The sequence below is a fragment of the Canis lupus genome, chromosome X (assembly GCF_048164855.1).
Source record: "Canis lupus baileyi chromosome X, mCanLup2.hap1, whole genome shotgun sequence".
Classification (NCBI taxonomy): domain Eukaryota; kingdom Metazoa; phylum Chordata; class Mammalia; order Carnivora; family Canidae; genus Canis; species Canis lupus.
This window is the reverse complement of record NC_132876.1, coordinates 35617866-35639587: the sequence shown is the minus strand read 5'-3', so window position 1 is coordinate 35639587 and position 21722 is coordinate 35617866. Positions and strand designations below refer to the sequence as shown.

At 42.1% G+C, this 21722-nt stretch overlaps 1 long non-coding RNA gene across 1 annotated transcript; it reads right to left on the bottom strand.

The window, feature by feature from the left end:
* Positions 1 to 2273: 2273 nt before the first annotated feature.
* LOC140628721 (uncharacterized) lies at positions 2274 to 12858 on the bottom strand. Its single transcript, XR_012026726.1, has 4 exons — positions 12742 to 12858; positions 12327 to 12447; positions 4940 to 5044; positions 2274 to 2523 (listed from the first exon to the last, which is right to left on the bottom strand). It is a non-coding gene; the product is annotated as an uncharacterized lncRNA (long non-coding RNA).
* Positions 12859 to 21722: the final 8864 nt, after the last annotated feature.

Genomic DNA, 21722 nt, shown 5'->3' with positions numbered 1-21722 from the left:
GGATCCCCTGGACCTGGGTTTATGCTGAAGAGTTGGGGAGGAAAATGATGCTGGCCAGTTCCTTTGTTACTGGAAGGGTCTCTCTATGAATGCTGCCTCTCTGGGACATGCTCCAAAATGAGCAAATAACCTCTCCAGTGGGTACCCTATGAATTCTTAAGATCCTTATTTCCATGCTGTACGTCCATAGGTTGTTTGCCTGCCTTCTCTCCAAGAGTAGTGAAGTGCCCTCTGGGTTCTATCCCAGCCAAGCTTGCTGACCAATTTCTTTTTTTTTTTTTTTTTTTTTTTTTGCTGACCATTTAAACCAGGCTTGGGGCACCTGGGTGTCTCAGTCAGTTAAACATCTGCTTTCAGCTTTGGTCATGATCCCCGGATTCTGGGACTGAGCCCCCTACTGGGTTCCCAGCTCAGTGGAGAGAGGCTGCTTCTCCCTCTCTCTCTGCCCCCGCCCCACTTGTGTGCTCTCTCTCTCTCTCTTTCTCTCTCTGTAGCTTGCTCTCTGAAATAAATAAAATCTTAAAAAATAAAATCCCAGGCTTCAAGCCCCACTGGTTGCTAGAAGTCATAAAATGTGGCCTTGCGTGCTTTCCAAGCCAGTTGCTATGGGGATTCATTTTTCCCATGCTCCCCTGTATGTTAGTCTGCCTCTCATCCTTCTCCATGAACACAGGTTCTCCCTACCACAGTGACCATGATCCATTTCTCTCTCAAATCATGTCTCTACACTTCCTACCTTCTTCCATTTGGCCTCTTCTCTACCTTTAGTTGTGGAATTTGTTCTCAGTCTTTAGGTCAATTTCTGGGGTATTGAGGCAAATGGAAAATTTCATACAATGTTGAAGAGATTGCACATTGTGATCGAATATTTAAAGTTCATTTTGGAAAATACGTATTTTACTAGAGGGGAGGTGGGTAGGGCAATGTGTGCAATAGGTGACAGGGATCAAGAGTACACTCATCTTGGGACGCCTGGGTGGCTCAGCGGTTGAGCGTCTGCCTTCGGCTTGGGGTGTGATCCTGGAGTCCTGGATCGAGTCCTGCATCAGGCTTCCTATGTGGAGCCTGCTTCTCCCTCTGCCTGTGTCTCTGCCTCTCCTGAGAGGAAGGAGAGGTTTACAAACAGACACAGAAGGAATGGCCATGTGAACATGGAGCAGAGAAAGACGTAGCCACAAGACAAGGAATACTATGAGCCACCAGAAACTATAGGAGGCAAGAAAGAAATTGTCTCCTAGAGCCTCCAAGGGGAGCATGGCCCTGCCAACACCTTGATTTTGGACTCTTGGCCTTTAAAATTGACATAAAAGATTGTTTTTAGAAGCCATCCTGCTGGGCAGCCCAAGTGGCTCAGCAGTTTAGCGCTGCCTTCCGCCCAGGGCGTGATCCTGGAGACCTGGAATCGAGTCCCATGTCGGGCTCCCTGCATGGAGCCTGCTTCTCCCTCTGCCTGTGTCTCTGCCTCTCTCTCTCTGTGTCTCTCATGAATAAATTAAAAAAATATTAAAAAGAAGAAGCTATCCTGTTTGTAGGTATTTATTATGGCTGCCTTAGGAAATTAATGCATTTATGCTTATACCACTTTATTAATTCTCCTTTCCTTTCTTTCTTTTTTTAAAATTTATTTATTCATGAGAGACACAGAGAGAGAGAGAGGCAGAGACACAGGCAGAGGGAGAAGCAGGCTCCATGCAGGGAGCCGGATGTGGGACTCGATCCCGGGTCTCCAGGATCACATCCTGGGCTGAAGGCAGTGTTAAACTGCTGAGCCACTCGGGCTGCCCTCTCCTTTCCTTTCTATATGAATTTTATATCTCTATGGAGTTAGAGTTTCCAATTGAGATACTGTCTGATGGAGAAATATAAGATGATGAGCTCAGGAGGGATAGCAAGAGTCAGTAGTCTTATTCTCTAATCTTATATAATACCCACAGGTACACAGTTTTCATACATTGTTGACCAGAAGATGCTCAAGAACATTCTGTAGTCAAAGTTTTCCCTTTGATGAGTTGATTCTTACAAAGAAGAGTCAAGTCATGCAGTTCAAGAATTAATACATGGGGGATGCCTGGGTGTCTCAGCAGTTGAGTGTGTGCCTTTGGCTCAGGTCATGATCCTGTGGTCCCAGGATCGAGTCCCACATCGGGCTCCCTGCGTGGAGCCTGCTTCTCCCTCTGCCTGTGTCTCTGCCTCTCTCTCTCTCTCTCTCTCTCTCTCTCTGTCTCTCATGAATGAATAAATAAAATCTTTTTAAAAAAGAATTAATTCTTGGATACATTTATTTCTGCTTTATTCCATAAGAGAAAGCAAGTGGTGATTTTGGAGAAGGAGGTCCTCCCACAAAGGTGATAGTGGTGGTGATGGTTTGCCACTTATTCTAGGTAAAGAAGTTGGAGAAGGAGGAGCAACTCCTCTGAGTAGAGAGGATGTGGGTAGAGATGGTGGTGGGCATGGCCCTCCATCTGCCTGTGAATGCGTTGAAAGAGCTCCTGAAATTTAAGGGCAACCTGTGGGCTCATGTTCCTGTAATATAAAGAATCCAGTGTTTAAATGCTGGCAATATAAAATGTAGCAAATAATTTATAACAGTAGACATTTATATTTTCTTATACATTCAAGGTGATTAAAGCATTTTATCATGTTTTTTGGTATTTACCACCAGTCAAGGATTTAGAATATGCACAAGACTTTACAGATATTTGATCAGCATTTTAAGCTCTGCACAATGACTGCTTCTGCTAACACTAATGCTCTATGAAGCAGTACTCCCAAATAATGCAAACTTAGATTTCATGATGAATGAATATACAGAAGAATTAACTTACACAGCCTGGGCCTGTTAGGCTAGTTGGTTCAAATATGGATTATTAGGGGCACCTGGGTGGCTCAGTGGTTAAGCGTCTGCCTTTGGCTTAGGTGGTGATCCTGGGGTCCTGGGATCGAGTCTTGCATCAGGCTTCCTGCAGGGAGCCTGCCTCTCCCTCTGTATCTCTTATGAATAAATAAATAAAATCTTTTAAAAATATATGGATAATTAATATAGGGTCTCAAAATATAGGTGATTCATATAAGGTCATGGTTTGATCCCCTTGGGAGCCAATTAGCTTCAAACAGAGTCTGTCTCACAGTGCCAATGACCTAGCTGTCTTCTTCTTCTTTTTTTTAAGATTTTATTTATTTATTCATGAGAGACACACAGAGAGAGAGGCAGAGACACAGGCAGAGGGAGAAGCAGGCTCCATGCAGGAAGCCTGATGTGGGACTTGATCCAGGATCATGCTCTGGGCTAAAGGCAGCACTAAACTGCTGAGCCACCCGGGCTGCCCTAGCTGTCTTCTAATAATGCAAGTAATATCCATTTGCATAGTACTATGCTTATCAAACTTTTTACATCTATTATCCCTCTTGATCCTCATTATAACTTTGTACCATAGGTAGGGCAAGTTTCCTCTCACTTCTTCTGGATGCAGTAACTGAGACTCCCAAGATTTAAGTGACTGAACAATGTTCATGCTGTTACTATGACACATGATTAGGACTTGAGTGCAGGTTTTCACATGCCTAATTTAGCTCTCTTTCTTTTTTTTTTTTTTAAAGATTTATTTACCGGGGCCCTGGGTAGCTCAGTGGTTGAGCGTCTGCCTTAGGCTCAGGTCATGATCCTGGGATGGAGTCCTGCATTAGGCTCCCCATAGGGAGCTGGCTTCTCTCTCTGCCTCTCTCTGTCTCTCATGAATAAATAAATAAAATCTTATTAAATAAAATCTTTATAATAAAGACTTTATTTATTTATCTGAGAGAGAGAATGGAGGGGAAGGGGCAGAGAGGGAGAGGATCTCAAGCAGACTCCCCGCTAAGGTGCAGAGCCTGACCTGGGCTCAATCTCATGACCCATGAGATCACTAGCTGAGCCCAAAGCAAGATTTGAAGGCTTAACTGACTGAGCAACCTAGGTGCCTGTCAGCTCCCTTCCTAGTACAGTAGCAGATTATCTCCTATGAATGCGTGTCATTTGTCAGGAGCTGAGGACAGAACCCTGGGGAACATCCCCCTTGGGGTGAAAAAAGAGAGAGTAACTGACTTCTCAGAGATGTGAAAAAGGAAGAAGAGGGATAGGAAAAATAAATGTAGTGGAGAATTATAAAATATTACAATGAAACAGGATAGAGCTGGGAAAAGGCCACTAGACTGGGTCATTTGGAGTTCACTGGCAACTTTTGACATAACTTTTTAGTAGAATGGTAACAAGAGACAAATTAAAAAAAAACAAACACTGGGCAGCCCTGGTGGTGTAGCGGTTTGGTGCTGCCTACAGCCCAGGGTGTGATCCTGGGGACCCGGGATCGAGTCCCACGTCGGGTTCCCTGAGTGGAGCCTGCTTCTCCCTCTGTCTGTGTCTCTGCCTCTCTCTCTCTGTGTCTCTCATGAATAAATAAATAAAGTCTTAAAAATGTTTAAAAAAATAAAATAAAAATAAAAAACAAACACCTAGTGAGCTTAGGAGTTTAGACACTCTTAGGAAGATGTTAAGTATACATGGAAGCTTTTGTCAAGGTGGGTAGATAAGTCCATGGGTTATTAATAAATGATGGTCAAGAGGTCTAAAGAGGGCTTGGGTAATCATTAAATTGTGGATTTTCCTTTTGCAGGGTTTCTTGTAGACCCAGTTATTCAAGTCATCATGAAAATTTCCTCCCGAAAGCAGTTTTGCTTGTGTAATATATTGTCACAAAACATTTAGTGTGGTTTAAGAAACTGATACCTGAGTCTTTTCCACGCATGAACATGGTTCTTAGAAAATCAAACCTGTATAGTTATATAAATGAAAATGTTAATTCACCAGAAAGTCTGCTTCTGGTCACATGTTCCTTTCACCTAACAAAATAATCGCCTGCCTTAGAACTCACTGACATGACACAATATTATCTACTTTTATTACCCAGGTTCACTGCTGCCAGAATTCTGTTCCAAGCTCTTTGATTTTTTTTTCCTTTTTTTGCATCTTGTCTTAAACTTGGGTTTAGGCTCTGAATTCTTCATTTACCTGCAATGATACCCAGCATAAATGTCCACTTGATAATATAGTTTCAAATAATATTATGTGTGAAATACAGCATTACATTTCAGATCATTAGGATTATTTTCACGACATTAAGGACCAATGTGGGGATGTGGCTAGTGCTGCTGCTCCTGGTGCCTGTAGTGGAAGTGATAAAGAAAGAGATCTCCAAGTAAAGGCAAACAAACTCATTTTCACTTCTGGAAAAGAAAAGGAGTTTTGCATGATTTATCATGGATATCTTTACTGTTTTAATTGTATTATTCATCCCTACCTGAGTCCTGGAAAATGTCCCACACTGGCTCATTCAAAACTTTTCTAGTCTATTTAAATTTCAAACCCACCCAAGGGCCTTCATGGACAGGAAATGAACTTCTCAGAAGGTGGAGGACTTCCAGTAGGATTTCTCTGAAAATCAGAGAGGATGACAAAACATGAGAGACTCCTAACTCTGGGAAACGAACAAGGGGTAGTGGAAAGGGAGGTGGGCGGGGGGATGGGGTAACTGGGTGATAGGCACTGAGGGGGGCACTTGACAGGATGAGCACTGGGTGTTACATGTTGGCAAATCGAACTCCAATAAAAAAATCTACAAAGAAAAATAAGATTTCTCTGAATCCACACTCTCATCCCCCCCTCAAAAGTTATCTTCTCCCCACCCTGTGTTTCTTTCCCCCCCAGCTTGGTGCCTATACACACACACACTGTCCACAAAATTTCCTTTTTTATGTAAATGATTCATTTGTACATTTTCAGAAAGGCACTGAATCTTTCTGCTTATAACTTATTATTACTATTATTTTAAAGATTTTATTTATTTATTCATGAGAAATGCATAGAGAGAGGCAGAGACAGACACAGGCAGAGGGAGAAGCAGGCTCCTCACAGGGCATCTGATATGGAACTTGATCACCGGACCAGGATCAGCCCTGAGCCAAAGCAGATGCTCAACTGCTGAGCAACCAGGTGTCCTGTTATTTATTATTTATTATTTTTTAATTATTATTTTTTAAAACTAGTCTTTTTTTAAAGACTTATTTATTTATTAATGAGAGAGAGAGAGAGAGAGAGAGAGAGGCAGAGACACAGGCAGAGGGAGAAGCAGGCTCCATGCAGGGAGCCCGAAATGGGACTCCATCCCGGGTCTCCAGGAGCAGGCCCTGGGCTGAAGGCGGTGCTAAACCGCTGAGCCACCCGGGCTGCCCAATTTATTATTTTTTAAGATTAATTAATTTATTTGAGAGAGAGAGAGAGAAAGAGAGAGCACAGCTGGGGGAGGGGCAGAAGGAGAGGGAGAAGCAGGGTCCCCACTGAGTGGAGAGGCTAATGGCTGGATCCTAGGACCCCCAGATCATGACCCTAGTGGAAGGCAGCCTTTTAACCAACTGAACCACTCAGGTGCCCCTCTGCTGGTAATATAAATTGGCCAAACAATCTGGAACCACACATAAAATTGGAATCCCGGGCAGCCCTTTATGTTGCTATTAGAGGCTGAAAACTACAAACCTTTTATACCTTGCTCCTTTCTTAGACCAGCAAGAGAGAAATACTATACTGAAGTTTCATAGGATCTAGGAGAAAAAGAAATGAAATCTTTTTTGCCTGAAGATTTTATTTATTTATTTAAGAGAAAGCACGAGCAGGGGGAAAGGCAGAAGCAGACTCCCTGCTGAGCAGAGAGGACACAGGACTGGATCCTAGGACCCCAAGATCATGACCTGAGCCAAAGGCAGACTCTTAATCAACTGAAAATCAAGATGTTTTATTTTATTTATTTGAGAGACAGAGTACAAGCAAGGGGAGCGGCAGGCAGAGGGAAAGGGAGAAGCAGGCTCCTGGGTGAGCAGAGAGCCTGAAGTGGGGCTCCGATCCCAGGATTCTGGGGTCATGACCTAAGCCGAAGGCAGATGCTTAACTGACTGAGCCACCCAGGCACTCCTAAAAAGGAGTTTTTTAAAAAAGATTTTATTTAGTTATTTATGTAAAGAGAGAGAATGTGAGCAAGGGAAGGAGGAGGAGAGAGGGAGAATGTCAAGTGTGGAGCCAGACACAGGGCTTGATCTCAGGACCCCAACATCATGATGTGAGCCAAAATCAAGAGTCAGTTGCTTAACCAATGGAGCCACCCAGAGTCCCTAAATATACTTTTTAAGATTTTATTTATTTATTCATGAGAGACACAGAGAGAGAGGCAGAGACAGGCCGAGGGAGAAGCAGGATCCATGCCAGGAGCTAGATGTGGGACTCCATCCCAGATCCCAGGATCACACCCTGGGCCAAAGGCAGATGCTCAACCACTGAGCCACCCAGGTGTCCCATACTATCTTATAGTTCTATAAAGAATCACCTATTGAAAGGAAGTGAAACCTGCAGGAATGCAATGCAGCTTAGCCTCAACAGCAAGGCACACATAACACACATAGGCGACACCCCTGGAGTGCCCTTCTTCTGGTGAACAAGGACATTGCCCTATAAGGTATTACAGGACCTCTACTTCACAAGGCCATTACTTTCAAGATCAGGAGATGTAGCTGATTTTCCTCATACATAGAAACAGACAAAATGAGGAGACAGATGAGTATGTCCCAAATAAAAGAAAAGGACAGAATCATAGTAAAAGAGCTAAATGGAATGAGAAATTCAGATAAATAAAAGCTGATAGGAATTCACTACCACTAAATCTGCCCTGCAAGAAATACAAAAAGAAATCCTTTAGGCTGAAATAAAAAGATTCTAGACTGTAACTCAAACACACATGTTCTAAAAGTTCTAAAAGTTCTCCCATAAGGCTTTTCAGAAACTCTAAATTCTGGAAACAATTTGAATGTCCAGCAACAGGTGAATAAATAAAATATATCCACATGATGAAATACTCAATGATAAAAATGAATGAATTCATTGATGAGAATACACCATGGATGAATCTGGAAAGCGTTGTGCTATGTGAAAGAAGCCAGAAACAAAAGGATTATTGCTCTATGGTTCCATGTATATGACTTTAAAAGAAGACAGAACTATATGGACAGAAATTAGATCAGTAGTTGCCAAGGACTGGAAGTAAAATGATATCACAGATTACAAAGGAACCTGAGAAAACTTTCTGGAGTCATAGAAGTATTTCATATCTTGACTGTGATAGTGGGTACATGGTTATATACCTCTGTCAAAACTTGTACAATTTTATACAATTTGAAAGTGAATTTTACAATAGGTAAATTATGCCTCAATAGAAACGAAGGCATATGAAATGAAAGTTCACACAGAGACCTACATACATAGGTACCTAACTTTATTTATAATGGTCAAAAGCTGGAAACAGTCCAAATGACCATCAACAGATGAGTGGACATACTATGGAATATCCATACAATGGAACCCCCTGCAATTCAGCAACAAAAAGAATGAACCATTGATACAAAGAGTAGGGATGAATCTCACAACAACTATTCTGAGTTTAAAAGGCCAAGAAAAGAAAAAAAAGAGTATATACTCCATGATTTCATTTCTATAAAACTCCAGAAAGTGTAAAATTTTGTATGGTGATATACAGCAGATCAATGACTTTTAGGAGATGGTAGGCACAGAGGTGTGTGAGGGAAAGATGACAAAGGGGAAAAGGTAATTTTGGAGGATAGTGACTATGTTCCTTATGTTGCTTTGGTCATGTTATCACAGATATGCATATACATCAAAATTCATTAAAGTATATGTGTTATTTTCATGATTTATTAATATTTATAATTTCTAATTATAAAGCTATGTACAAATAACTTCATACTTCATGGTTGAGAAGATTGAATCATATATTTCTTTAATCACTTGTCAGTTGACAGGTATTTTACTTATTTACAGTGCTTCACTATCATGCTACCAAAAAAAAAAAAAAATCAGTATCTGTGGTTATGTGTCGGTGTTTTTTAAAGATTTAATCTATTCATTTGGGAGTGAGAGCACAAGCAGGGGGAGGGACAAGCAGACTCCCAGCTGAGCAGGGAGCCAGACTGGATCCCAGGACTCCAGGATCATGACCTGGGCTGAAGGCAGACACTTAAAGGACTGAGCCATGCAGGAACTCCCTAAGTCCAGGTGCTCTTAAGAATGTCAAAGGTTGGGATCCCTGGGTGGCGCAGCGGTTTGGCGCCTGCCTTTGGCCCAGGGAGCGATCCTGGAGACCAGGGATCGAGTCCCACGTTGGGCTCCGGTGCATGGAGCCTGCTTCTCCCTCTGCCTGCGTCTCTGCCTCTCTCTCTCTCTCTCTCTCTCTCTGTATGACTATCATAAATAAATAAATAAAAAATTAAAAAAAAAAAAAAGAATGTCAAAGTTTGGGCAGCCCGGGTGGCTCAATGGTTTAGTGCTGCCTTCAGCCCAGGGCCTGATCCTGTAGACCCAGGATCGAGTCCCACGTAGGGCTCCCTGCATGGAGCCTGCTTCTCCCTCTGCCTGTGTCTCTGCCTCTCTCTGTGTGTGTCTCTCGTGAATAAATAAATAAAATCTTTAAAAAAAAATGTCAAAGGTTTCCTTAAAGTTCCTGAAATATCTGCTAATTTGCTTTTTTTCTTTTAAAGATTTTATTTATTTGACACACAGAGAGAGAAAATGAGCAGGGGGAGCAGCAGGCAGAGGGAGAGTGAGAAGCAGATTTCCCACTGAGCAGGGAGCCTGACAGGGGCTGGATCCCAGGACCCTGAGATCATGACCTGAGCAGAAGGCAGATGCTTAATGGACTGGGCCACCTAGGTGCCCCAACTAATTTGTGTATGTATATGTACATGTGTATTTTAATTTTTTATTAAAGTATAATTGACATATGATATATTAGTTTCTGGTGTACAATATATTGATTGGACAATTCTATACGTTACTCAGTGCTCGTGATGATTAGTTACTGTCACTATACAACATTAATACAATATTATTTTTTAAAAGATTATTTATTCATGAGACACACAGACAGAGAGAGAGGCAGAGACACAAGCAGAGGGAGAAGCAGGTCCCACGCAGGGAACCCAATGTGGGACTCAATCCCGGATCCGGGGATCATGACCTGAGCCGAAGGCAGGCTCCCAACCGCCGAGCCACCCAGGCGTCCCTTAATATGATATTATTGACTACACTTTCTATGCTGTACTTTTTATCACTGTGCCTTATTTATTTAGTAACTGGAAGTCTGCAGCTTTTCATCTCCTTCTATTTTGCCTATTCCATCAACCACCTCCCCTCTGGCAACCACCAGTTTGTCTCTGTATGTAAGTCTATCTTTCTGTTTATTCATTTTTTCCCCCGGATTCCACATATAAGTAAAATCATATGGTATTTATCTTTCCCCACTAATTTCACTTAGCACAATACCTTCTAGGTCCGTCCAAGTTGTTGCAAATGACAAGATCTCATTATTTTTTAAGAGTAATATTCCAGTGTTTGTGTGTGTACACACACAGACACCACATATTCTTTATCCATTCATCTATTGATGGATAATTGGGTTGCTTCCAAATCCTGGCTGTTGTAAATAAGGCTGAAATAAACATAGGGGTGCATGTATCTTTTTTTTTTAAGATTTTATTTATTTATTCATGAGAGACACACACACAGAGAGAGAGAGAGAGAGAAGCAGAGACACAGGCAGAGGGAGAAGCAGGCTCCATGCAGGGAGCCCGATGTGGGACTCGATCCCGGGTCTCCAGGATCAGGCCCTGGGCCGAAGGAGGCACTAAACCACTGAGCCACCCAGGGATCCCCATATATCTTTTTTGAATTAGGGTTTCCATTTTTGGGGGTAAATACTCAGTAGTGGAGTGATTGGATCATATGGTATTTCTATTTTTTAAGTTTTTGAGGAACCTCTATACTGTTTTCCATAGTTTTTGCTATCAATTTATGATCCAACCAACAGTACAAGGGGTCCCTTTTCTCTACACCCTTGCCAACACTTGTTATTTGTTGTCTCTTTAGTCATTCTGATAGGCATGAGGCCATATCTCATTGCAGTTTTGATTTGCATTTCTCTCATGATTAGCACTGCTACATCAAAATAAAAAGCTATTGCGCAGTAAAAGAACCCATCAACAAAACAAAAAAGCAACCTACTGAGTGAGAGAAGACATTTATAAATAAAATAGCCAATAAAGGCTTTATATCCAAAATATATAAAGAACTTATACAACTCAACACAGAAAAATGAATAATCTTGATCCCCCTGGATCAGGTTCCTCACTCGGTGGGGAGTCTATTTCTCCCTATTCTTCTCCCCCTACTCATGCTTTCCCTTTCTCTCAAATAAATAAATAAAAGAGAGAGGCAGAGGGAGAGGCAGGCTCCCTCTGGGGAGCCTGATGTGGGACCTGAGCCAAAGGCAGGGGCTCAATCACTGAGCCACCCAGGTGCCCCGAATTAATAAAATCTTATTTTTTTTAAATCACAAAAGAATACATCATCAAAATAAGCTATTCGTCTTTCACTATTATTCTAAGCCTGCCCTGTGCCACAGACCAAAAGAATAACGTAGAACTGGCATTTGACAAGTGTAGTTTTCGTCTTAGAAAGAAATGACAAGCAACTTCATGCTTGATCCTCCCCAACAGAGATTCTGATTATGTATAAACAAAACGGCTAAGTAGAAGGCCCTCTAGCAGACTACATTTCACAAGGGAAGTTTCAGCATTATCCTTTAGATCCAACATACAGTAACAAGTTCTGTTCCTCAGCAGTCTAGGGAGACCAACAGGATCACCTCAAATCTTTCCTAGTTCTCAGGTTAATCAAACGAGCAGGCTACTCTGACGGCTTTAAAAGGTCTCAAGTTACTGAAATAATACTGCCTTTCTTTGCTCAGTCTTGAGCACTGAAAATCTAGCTACACTATTACTGGAAGTCTAATGTACACGTGATTTCTAGGAAACCTCCACGGCACCAGTATAAACTGGATTAAAACATTGCAGAAAGTCATGCATGTAAATATCACGGGATAAAACACAAGGTGCAACTTACATTGCACACCTATCAGACGCATGAAATCAACTCTAGTCAAATCATGGCCTTTTCTGGGCTTTGAGTTTGAAATTACCAGAAGGGATCATACTATTTCCAATCCCCGAGGCGGAGCTCTCATGATCATCATGATGAACCATTAGGGAGACCGAGCATACACGGCCACAGTGCTAACCAGATATATACAGAGGAAGCTCAGGGAGAGGCCTACTTTGAAAAAGGAGCCTATGGACAGAAGAGGGTAGCACAGAATCCGAGTACAACTGAGCTAACTTACCTATCAGAAGTATGAAATCACTGCCTGCCCTTTGTCTGTGCTTGAACTCTGCGTCCACACCCCTGGCAAGCGCAGCATGCTCCGTAGACCACACTCTTCGGCTTTCTTCTAAAACTGTGGGCTGAGAAGGAAAGAAAGCATTTTTTATTACCCTTGCTGCGGATACAAATCAATTTCTCTAAGTAAAGATTCTGCATGAAAAAGAGAAAACTGGGATCCCTTGGTGGCTCAGCGGTTTGGTGCCTGCCTTTGGCCCAGGGCGTGATCCTGGAGTCCTGGGATCGAGTCCCGCATGGGGTTCCCTGCATGGAGCCTCCTTGTCCCTCTGCCTGTGTCTCTGCCTCTCCCTCTCTCTCTCTCTCTATGTCTATCATAAAAAAAAAAAAAAAAAAGAGAGAGAGAGAGAAAACTATACCAGTGTTGACTAGCTGCTCCGTAACAGAAATCCTTCCTGCCACTACATTCCCTTAGGAGAAATAAACCTAGGCCTAAAGATGGTCTGGGCTTTATATGCTGCAAACCCATTGTGATGTAATCAACTGTGACCATTTAGTGACTTCACACTGTGATTTGCTGGGATTCAGTGACCAAGGATACTGATCAGCCTTTCTGCTTACTTAAGCTACTGTCCCTGAGGTTAATGAAAGAAATATCCTGTTAGCTCTACATCCACGGATATAGAAATGTTCCCCACTCACTACTTAATGATTCCAATGAGGGATGAGTATCCTGGAGCTAGGTGGCAAGGGACAGTTTGGATTTTGTACAGCACTGTCACTCAAGCAGCTGTGAACAGCCTGTATAAAAGTGGACTGAGTCCCTTAAGATGCTAAGCAAGGAACAATTTATACATGTATTCAAGAAAGATCCAATTTATGGAAGCATACATGCCTAGTACACGTGGCTAGAGCCTCCATTTATTCAAAGTGGCAAAGGTCTTGAACCATATCTTGATTATGTAAACCATCAAGGTAATCCTGGCCCTAAACCTGACTGCTTGCATCCTGCCAAAGTACAACATGGCACCTGTTGCCTCAAAACTGGTGGGAAAATGACTGTCGGTCAGTGGCTGAAAAGATTTAACAGAGTAACAGTAGAAAGAGGTACAGGATATTCCCTCTTGTTGCAACTTTCATCCCCAGATCTCCATGGGGCTCTCCCCCTATTTCCTTCAGGTATTATGTCACCTTCTCAGTGAGGCCTTCACTGTACAACCTACCGAAAGTGCAGGTCCTCCAGCCTCCCTGTGGCTGACTCCGTCCCCTGCCTTTGTGTGCTGCATAGGACGGATCATATATAATCAATCTTATTTTTTCATTCTCTCCCACTAGAATGTGAGCCCCATGTGAGCTGGAACTTTTTTTCTTTGTCTCTTTCATGGCTGTATTTCAAGCATTAAGAACAGTGTCTGGCACATAGTATATGCTCAGCAAAAATGAGTCATCTTGACCTTCTGCCCTAATGTTCATACCATTCCTAGTGGTGAACTGTTAACAATATAGTGTGTGTTCTTCAGAATTTCCTTCTATATATTTACATTTTAATACAAGGGCCCATTAGATACCATTCACCTCAATTAAGCCCTTGAATATTTCCATAATAGAGTAGTCCCCCCCACCCTTATCTGCAGGAGACATGATCCACGACCCCCAGTCTATGCTTGAAACCATGGATAGTACCAAATCCTGTATATGCCATGTTTTTTTCCCGGACATACATATCTATGAGAAAGTTTAATTTATAAACTAGTTACAGTAGGAGATGATTAACAATAAGAATTAAATAGAACAAAAAAAAGCAAAACAAAACAAAAAAGAATGAAATAGAATCATTGTAAAAATGTACTGTAATAAAAGTTATGTGAATGTGGTCTCTCTCAAAATACCTTATGGTACTATACTCATTCTTCCTCTTCCTATGATGTTGTGAGATGATAAAATACCTACCTGATAAGATGGTGAGGAATGACAGTAGGCATTGTGACATAGCGTTAGGCTACTATTGATCTTACACTATGTCAGAAGGAACATCTGCTTCTGAACTACAATTGTCTGTGGATAACAAACTGTGGAAAATGAAATTGTTGATAATAAGGGACTACTGTACTTAAAATCATCTGGGGGTGCCTGACTGGCTCAGTGCACCATGTGACTCTTGATCTTGAGGTTGTGAGTTCAAGTCCCATGTGTAGAGTGGAGTTTACTTAAAATTTAAAAACAAATTAAAAAAAAAAATCACCTGTCTTCAGTCCTAACTAGAAATGTAACCAATTACAGATCTGTAAATATAACCATAATCAACACTTTCATTTCAGTATTTTATCCATATATCTCAATAACATACTCAAAACATGATGATTCAGCAGTTTTGGTTGGTATAGTTGTTTTTGTATACCTTTTTAGCTTTATTTTTTAATATTTTATTTATTTATTCATGAGAGACACAGAGAGAGAGGAAGAGACACAGGCAGAGGGAGAAGCAGGCTCCATGCAGGGATCCCGTTGCGGGGACTCCATCCTGGGACCCTGGGATCAGGCCCTGAGCTGAAGGCAGACACTCAATAACTGAGCCATCCAGGCGTCCCCCAAATAAATAAAATCTTTAAGAAAAAAAGGATCATTTCAAACAAAGCAGATATAACAATATAACAAATATTGTATGTACCAACCAGCTTCAACAAACACCAATATTTTGCCAATTATGTTTTATTTAATTTTTTGCTCACATATTTTAAAGCATATTCCAGATTCATATGTCTTCATGCATAAATTCAAGGAAGGTATTTCCTCTGACCACAAATTCTAACAAATAAGGCTTTAAAAAAACATAACCAAAATACCATCATTATATCTAACAAAAATTACAGTTACTCTCTGATGCTACATGAAAACATCCATCTGCAATGAACCCGTTGGACCTGAATGTGTCTTTTAAATTTGATTTGTTCTTACTGGGATGCAAACAACGGTCATACATGGCATTAGCTGAAATATGGTTTAATCCTCTTTTTAAATGGATAACCACCCCCACCCCTTTGTTTTCTTGCCATGCGCTTGATGAAAAGACTGAATTATTTGTCCTATAGAATTACTCATATTCTAGATTTTTCTGTATACATTTTGTGCTGGCCATTTTCCATGAGAAATAGAATTTCCTGTAGTGACATCTATGAACTTGGTTAGATTTAGGCTCAATTACTTTAGCAAGAACATTTTATTATAGTCAACACTTTGTACTACTACTACATTATATCACAACACACATGATATCTGTTGCTCACATTTTTGGTGATGTGAACACTGATCAGTGGATTGCAGTATTCTTATCTTAATTCACCAACACTGTAAAATTTTCCACCAATCTTTCACCTATATCTTATTGAGTTTATGTGCTGGTTTACATTTTTTAAAAATACTTTATTTATTTATTCATGAGAGACACACAGAGAGAGGCAGAGACTCAGGCAGAGGGAGAAGCAGGCTCCATGCAGTGAGCCCGATATGGGACTCGATCCTGAAACTCCAGGATCACACCCTGGTCCAAAGGCAGATGCTCAACCACTGAGCCACCCAGGGATCCCCTGGTTTACATTTTTTTTATTGATATGCCATTTGCATAACATGTAATTTGCCACATTAAAGTGTACCAGTCACTGTTTTTTAGAATACACAGAAAATTGTGCAGCAGTCATCATAATAAATTTTAGGACATTTTCATCACCCCAAAAGGAAAGTCCATACTTAGTAGCAGTCATTCCTCATTCTCTTGATGGGACTGATAACCCACCTGAATGGTATAAAGATAGCTTCAAAGTGAAAACATCTGAGATACAAGAGTTGCAGAAGCCTTATCTAAATTCCTCTTACCTGGGCAGCCTGGGTGGCTCAGCGGTTTAGCGCCGCCTTCAGCCTAGGACCTGACCCTGGAGACCCGGGATCAAGTCCCACATTTGGCTCCCTGCATGGAGCCTGCTTCTCCCTCTGCCTGTGTCTCTGCCCCTCTCTCTCTGTCTCTCATGCATAAATAATCTTAAAAAATTCCTCTTATCTGAAAAAAATAAATCCATCTTATCTGGTTAAAGCAGAGTTTTATAAGGGATAGCTGCCACAACCTCCCCTCCCCCATTCATGGGGTTCTCTAATTAGGGAGGCCTGATCTTGAGCATTAAAACCTTCCAAAAGATTGCATAAGCAAACCTCATAAGAAATTTCCATCCTTTGAAGTGCACCCCTCCCTTGTGAAGTTGGTATATAAACCCTTATCTCAAATTCTTTAGGGAGTCTCTTCATCTAAAAGCTCCCACATAGTAAATAAACGTTTCTTTTTTTTAATATTTTATTTAAATATTTAAAAGAGGGAGAAGCAGGCTCCATGCAGGGAGCCCTACGTGGGACTCGATCCCTGGACTCCAGGATCACGCCCTGGGCCGAAGGCAGGCGCTAAACCACTGAGCCACCCAGGGATCTCCAATAAACGTTTCTTTTTTTTTACAAATATTTTGTTTATTGTTGCATGCACTGCGGCAACACGATCAGGGTCCTGAGGATAAGGGGATGAGGAAAATAAAAGAAAAGTAAAGAGATGGGGACAGGAGGGACACAGTGGATGATGTCCAAGCAGTGCCAGCTTTATTCAAGGTTTTACAACATTTTATAGCATGAGCAAAACAAAGCCAAGAAGGTGTTTATTTTTAGCAGGTTTGTGAAACTTTCCAAAGTTCCCCTTACTCAGCATGCAAGACAGACTCACGGGTGCCAGAAGACCTTGGTAAATAGATAAGCTTGTTGCTCCAGATGTGCATACTTCAAAGGAATATTAGGTATGGTAAACAGACCGGCAAGGACAGACAGACCCTTATTTACATTGATGACCACGTCAGAATAAGTTGTATCTATTGTGTTATGTGGGCGATCACATACAAGCGAGCCCTGAGAACCATTGCTCAAGCCCTTTCTCAAGCGTCTACCAACTATTCACCCTTTAGGCTCCCGAGCCTTTTGAGTGAATGAGGGACGCAAGTCCGGGTCTGGTTTGGTTCAGTTACTCCAGCTAGTTCGTGGTCGCCCACAGTTTATTTAAATGAAGCTGGTACAGACAACATCCATTTAAAACCCACATCCCTGGGATCCCTGGGTGGCGCCGCGGTTTGGCGCCTGCCTTTGGCCCAGGGCGCGATCCTGGAGACCCGGAATCGAATCCCACGTCGGGCTCCCGGTGCATGGAGCCTGCTTCTCCCTCTGCCTGTGTCTCTGCCTCCCTCTCTCTGTATGACTATCATAAGTAAATTAAAAAAAAAAAAAAAAAAACATATCCCAGGCCAAAAAGTACAAAGTAAAAAAAAAAAGAGCAGTGTTCTGTTGAATTCACTTCTGCATGAATAACTTTATTAACTGCTAATGAAAATTAGAACTTTTCTGGGAGCTTCTGACAAGAGTTTTATCTTAAAATGCTTTCTCTTCAGTGAAGCCATCTTTGGAGTTAGTCATTTACTCTCACCATCTCTGTCTTCTCGACTCCAGCCTGATATTTCTCTTCTTTTGGTCCAGACGCTCAAATTTTAAAAGAAGCTTCAAGTTAAGGAAAGGTCATTTTTCCATAGTTCTGTTCTCTGAAAAACTTCCATCTCCCACAGAAAGTCATAGTCCAGGAGTGAAGCAATCACTGCTAATACTTCAGGGCTAATTGGAAAGTCATCATGAACACTTGTATTGGTCGATCTTATTTATCACAAGCCTGAAAATGCACAGTCCTGGAAAAGGTGGCCTCTCTGTGCACATATGCAATTTTTAAAAAGGAAAGGGCAATATGAAGGGGGCTGAGGTTTGATCACCAAAAATCAACACAATGAAAACAAGTGATAATGAATAATGGGCACTAGAATTCAAATTACCAGATGTTTTATTTATTTTTATTTTTTTAAAGATTTTATTTATTTATTCATAGAGACACACACACACACAGAGGCAGAGACACAGGCAGAGGGAGAAGCAGGCTCCATGCAGGGAGCCCGATGTGGGACTCGATCCCGGGTCTCCAGGGTCAGGCCCTGGACCGAAGGTGGTGCTAAACTGCTGAGCCACCGGGGCTGCCCTACCAGATGTTTTAAAGAGATGGGGTGCCAGTTTTCAATTCTGTTTTGAACACTACATTACAAAACAACTATTTTTAAAAATAAAAAAGGATTGAGGGTAAAGAAAAAAATAAAAAGAATATCTAAATCGTTGAATGGCCCCCTGTTTGTTCCTGACAAACTTCAATAACGTCTTCTTCCTCCCTTCCCAGTTCCTTTGGAGTGTGGTTATCAGCAATTCTCTGACCTTCAAAGAGAAACATGAGTGATTTCACTGGAACTCTTCCATCTCTCTTCTCCCAACGTTTCTCTTGTTCATTTACTGTTAATTCGCAGGCCCCCGTTACTGAGCTAAAATGGTAGAAGAAAAGTTTTTCTTCCAACATCTCCCTCCCATTAGCCCTTGGCAACCAATAATGACTTTCTATCTCTAGATATGCCTGTTCTAGACATTTCTAGTGAATGAAATGAGATCTTACAATGTATAATATTCTTTGATGTCTATCTTTTTTCATGTATCATAATGTTTTCAAGGTTCATCTATGTTTTAGCATGTATCAGTACTTCATTTCATATTATGGCTAAACAAAAATGCATGGTATGGGGATACCCGGGTGGATCAGTGGGTTAAGCATCTGCCTTTGGCTCAGGTCATGATCCTGAGGTCCTGGGATGAACCCCAAATCGGGCCACCTGTTCAGTGAGGAGTCAGCTTCTCCCTCTCCCTCTGCTCCTGCTTTCCCCCTCCCTACTCTCAAATAAATAAATAAATAAATAATCTTTAAAAAAAAACCCATATGGATATAGCACATTTTTGTTTAAACATTCATCAGTTGATGGACATTTGGGTTGTTTCCCTCTTGGCTTTATGAAAAATGTAGCCATAAACGTTCGTGTACAAGTTTTTGTTTGAATATCTGTTTTCAGTTCCCTGTTACATATAACTAGGAGTGGAATTGCTGATCATGTGGTCACTCCACATGTAACTTTTGGTGGAGGTGCTTTTCAGTCTCTGTACAGTTTTATATTCTCACCAGCAGTGTATGAGGGTCCTGATTTCTCCACATCTTTATTTCCCTTGTTATCTTCCAGTTTTTCATTATAGTTGTCCTGGTAGGTGTGAAGTGATACCGCCTATGATTTTGATTTCCCTAATGATGCTGAGAATCTTTTTTTTTTTTTTTCTGAGAATCTTTTTTATATGTGTTTTGGCCATTTGCAAGGAGAGAGCAATGGATTTTGCAACATGAGAGCCCCGTGTGTGTGTGAATCGTCCTGTGCAACCCTTGTTCACGATGGCAAAGCCATTTAGACCTTGGTTCCCTGATACAATGAGTAGGTAATAGTTACTGAATCTGTGTCTATCCAGGGAATGGGGACAGAAGAAAATGCTTTGACTTGTGCATCTGCGTGAGGAAATGGCCACCGCTCCGTAAAGTGAAGAACAAGAAACACCGGGAGGAATGCGGAGGGGCAGCTGAGATCCAGAGCCCAGGTCAGGTAATTCCACCAGAGGAAGTGGAAGCTTTCACGTTCCACTCTACCTGGTGGGGAAGGAGTGGCAGGGAATTTACCCCTCCCTGCACCCCCTGGGAGTGGAAGGCAGCTGGGTTTTGTGAGATTTCCTGTTGACCTGAAATGCAAAAAGGCAGCTGCCCCACCAGGACAAAGACCCTCAGGGTCCTCATTGTCTTCCTTCCGCCTTAGAAATTCCCACCACTTCTGTCCCAACAACCAGGAAATGAGTGAGAAAAAGGGTCTGGGAGTCAGAGCCTGAGCCAGGCTGGGATTAGCAGGACAGCAGGTGATCTTTGAGGGGACAATACAGGTGTGGGCAGGGGTGACTTCAGTTCGCCGCTGAAATTGTATTCATGAAGATACTTAAAAAATATATAATAAAAGCAAAGATTGCATTTGTCAATGGAAACAAGAGTCCACAAATTTCATTGTTTAGTCACCAAATAGTTAAGGTTACCCATGAACTTAGGGAGCTCCTTAGAAGACTTTTATTTATTTATTTATTTTTTTAAAAGATTTTATTTATTTATTTATTTATTCATAGACACACACACACACAGAGGCAGAGACACAGGCAGAGGGAGAAGCAGGCTCCATGCAGGGAGCCCCATGTGGGACTAGATCCCCGGTCTCCAGGATCACACCCCAGACTGCAGGCGGCGCCAAACCGCTGCGCCACTGGGGCTGCCCTATTTTTTTTTTTTTTAAAGATTTTATTAATTTATTTTGAGAGACACACAGAGAGAGGCAGAGACATAGGCAGAGGGAGAAGCAGGCTCCCTCTACTGAGCCCTACGTGGGACTCCATCCCAGGACCCCAAAATGACGCCCTGAGCCATCTGGGCGTCCCCACTTAGAAGACTTAAAAGATCTGTATTTGCATGGATCTTTCTGTCTCCTTAGATTACTCTTGGAGGATACACACACCAAATTAACACCCCTCATCTCTGAGTGGCTGCATCACCTGTTAGGTTCGTTTTCTTCTGGTGATCTACCCGTGTCTCCATTGTGGGAGCGTTTGTTTTGCAAGAGCGTTGTGTTCCTCTTTCAATAGTTAGCAAGAAATAAATCAAGACATCGGTCAGGCAGGAGCAACCTGCCAGGCTCTGTGAGATTCCTTTGGACCCAGCACATCCCCATCCACCCAAGCGGTGTGGACATCACCTGCAGCAGCCCCGTAAAGGCCATGCAAGGAGCGCTGGTTCCCTGGCAGGTCCTTGGCAAAGAGCCTGAGCGAGGTGATGGGGCACCAGGAGTTCCTGCTTTTTGGATCCTGACTCGCACCTGGGGAGGGAGCAATTAAAGTCTTTATAACCTCAGGCACATTAATGATGCAAACTTCTAACCTCATTTTTAAGTGTATTTATTTAAACTCCCCCCACCAATAGTTTTGTTACTGTTGGATGGTAAATTTTCAGGTGGTTTTTTTTTTTTTAAGATTTTATTTATTTATTCATGAGAGACAGAGAGAGAAAGAGACACAGGCAGAGGGAGAAGCAGGCTCCATGCAGGGAGCCCGACATGGGACTCGATCCCAGGTCTCCAGGGTCACGCCCTTGGCCGAAGGCGGCGCTAAACCGCTGAGCCACCAGGGCTGCCCTAAATTTTCGGTTTTATGGTACCAGCGCATTCATCACTTACTGTCCTGCTGGCAGGGATACTACAAGGGGGACAAAACCGGTACTCCTTTGCAAATGGCATTTAGGCAGGTTTCCCCTCTTTCTCCCCTGCCTCTCCCCGCTCCTTCTCCTACGGGGACCTTCTCAGGAGGCCCCACCTCTCCCTAGGGCGGGGCCGGCAGTGTGGAC